A 3031-nucleotide genomic window follows, 5' to 3' on the forward strand; every position below is an offset into this window, starting at 1 on the left:
AAACAAAGGAGGAGGCTACAATGCTTGATAAGAAATGTACTCACTATCTTGCCCTTGTAATTGTAACCCCTCTGTACAGTATTTTCACAATAAAAAAAAAGAAATGTAAAAAGTAAAAAAAAAATGATAAAAGAAAAAAAGAGGCTGAGTCATGGTGAGTTTAATAATAATAGGCAGTCAACACTCAGGTATTTGGACAGCAGAATAGTTTATAATGTAACCATCAGTTGTTCAAGATTATAAGCTCTTTATGAGCTCCAGTTTAACAGACCTATAGGGCTGTACTTTTGTAGCCAGGAGATTCAAAACAGTATAATTAGTGGAGGGGAAGGGAAAAAACAAATCGTTTAAATAGGGATACAGGTGGATCCATTGCAACAATGTGATGTACAAGTAGTTATGTGGAAAAACAAACTTTACAACTTTGGTGGCAGGGGGAAAGGAGGATAGAGTTGGGGGGGCAGAGGGAGTATGGAAGGGATGGGAAGGGAAAACAAAGGAGGAGGCTACAATGCTTGATAAGAAATGTACTCATTATCTTGCCCATGTAATTGTAACCCCTCTGTACAGTATTTTCACAATAAAAAATACTTTCTTGTAAAATGATAGATTTTATGTGTTTATACAATCCTTCTTTCCAATGCTAGTTCTCTCAGCATTGCAAAACTGCGAAATGTAGGAAAACACTATTACCCATAAAATTTCTTTTTTCTTCCCATTCTCCTGCCCTGGCTCCCATCTCCCATACCAGGCCAAAGTTGTGATAAAACAATTGCAAATATACAATGACTCTAATAAATTACAAATTTAAGCAGATTGCCAAATGCAGTTAAAACTAATGTTAAAAATAAGGCAATTTAAAGATGTTGCTATATATGTCAAATTTTTCCTTATGTACATGTCCTCTGGCATATTTTAATACCTAATTTCATATTTATTTGTGTGCGATGTGTTTTAGTTATTTCTAAACAGATATATCTATAGTATATATCGTTACATTCATTTTACAGCATTTATTGAAATATATATTGCTGAATCAAAATATCCCTCTTAAAAATAACATTTGAAGTTATATTCAAATACATCTTTGATGCGAGACTATGTCTTTTAGTTGCCTGTTAGCTGTGTTTGTTTAATTTCATCATAGTATCTTCCATGACATCAATAAACACTTGGTGAGGTATTATAAGGATTTAGATGTCACTGCATTTGGTAATAATTCACTGTTGATATAAAAGGGTTGTGACCAGATTACTAGGTGTTAAGGAGAAAGGAGTAGTAACAGTGCAACAAATAGCAACTAAATCTTTGTTTTAAAGAAGTCTAGAAATAACGAAATAAGTAGTGCTGGAGTAAATTTTTGTTTTTATATATTTATTAGGTTTGAATAAAAAATCACAAGAAAATTATAAAGTCAAATAAAGATTGATAATTATTCACAAGAACTGCCAGTTGTGACTATCTGTTCTCTCTTTTTTCAGAAATAGATATCAATTTTTTTTGTCTGGGCCTGTGCAAATATGTACAATTTAATTCAGCCAATATAGTTATATGACTAAACTCTAATTCATTCATGAAATGTAAGCAGAAATGATGTGTGTGTGCTTCAAGACAGTGTTTTTACAAAAAATGCATAGACCATGTTCTTTTCTTCTCTTCTGGTTGGCTGCAAAGTGGAGCTAATGGCTATTGCTAGAGATATGCCTTGAGGTGGACACATAGAATTCAAATGGAAGAACAAGTTAGAAGAGAATTTGGGGTCTAATAATTATAAGGTTAATTATATAAATCCTGAGATGCTTATGATTATCTTAGGGAGAAATATCCTAGCTTGTTTCAAATCACTCCTATTTCGAGGTTATAACCTGAAGCTGAATCTAGTACTAATATAGAAGGTACAGGGATAGGTTAAAGTTAACTATGATGTTTGTGGAGTGGAAATGTGATGAGCTTTACTTGGCCAAGAGGAAAAATATATCCTTTATCTGAAACAGTGTGGAAGAAACAAAGAATGATAAAGATTCTTGCATGTTGTTTAAGGTTGAAACACCATCTCAGGATAGATGACTTTATTATCTTAGCACAAAATTAAAGCTATTCTAAAGTTAGGGATGAGATAAAGTGTTAGAGAAGAGAGTTAGAAATACATTTACATAATTACTACTTTAAAAAGTGATCCAGTGGATTAGCATCATTATTTATTAGAAATTCAGAATCTTAAGTTCTGTCCTATATTTACTCAGTAAAAATACTTTGAGTGAAGGACTTGAAATGTGTTTTCCCTTAAGATAGATTAAAGACTTTTTATTGCAAAAATACTTGGGGGAATATTGGTCTATGAAGATAAGATCACTGTAGAATCTACTGCATTAATTTTCAATATACTGCATTAATTTTCCAATGAACGCTTTTGAGATATGACCACTACCAATAAATTTCTCCTGTAACAATGGAAAAATGACAGCATTGTTGCTGATGAAGACTTATTCAAAGCTGTAAGTTTCAGAAAACTCCTTTCAGTTACTGGATTTTTCTATGACTAAGCTGTATATCACATTAACATTTTCTACTCCAAATAAGTGATAGTGAGAACCAGCCAAGTTTTCATTATTATTTTTTTCCAATTCCTGTAATTCTTTGACCAGTCTAAGAAGACCTTAGATAATAATTTTACTGAAGACATAGAGCCTGGTTTGTTTCATGAAATTTCAAGACATTTCTGTCTGGCACCTCAAGGGTACACAAACAACAAATGAAGCAAAATCTTTATAATTTCAGCTAGTTTTCTATTGTCTTGTTTTAGATTTGGTTTAGAAAAATGATAATCAGGACCAAATATAGGTTTCCTTTTTTCTAACATAATCTTATTTATAGATAAGATTAAAATTTGATGCAAATCAAAACAACATTGAGATATCACCTCACCCCAGATAGAACGGCAAAAATCAAGAACTCTAATAACAACAGATGCTGGAGGGGATGTGGACAGAAGGGAACCTTACTGCATTGTTGGTGGGAATGTAAACTAGTC

The sequence above is a fragment of the Dipodomys ordii genome, unplaced genomic scaffold (genome assembly GCF_000151885.1).
Source record: "Dipodomys ordii isolate 6190 unplaced genomic scaffold, Dord_2.0 Scaffold47, whole genome shotgun sequence".
Lineage (NCBI taxonomy): Eukaryota > Metazoa > Chordata > Mammalia > Rodentia > Heteromyidae > Dipodomys > Dipodomys ordii.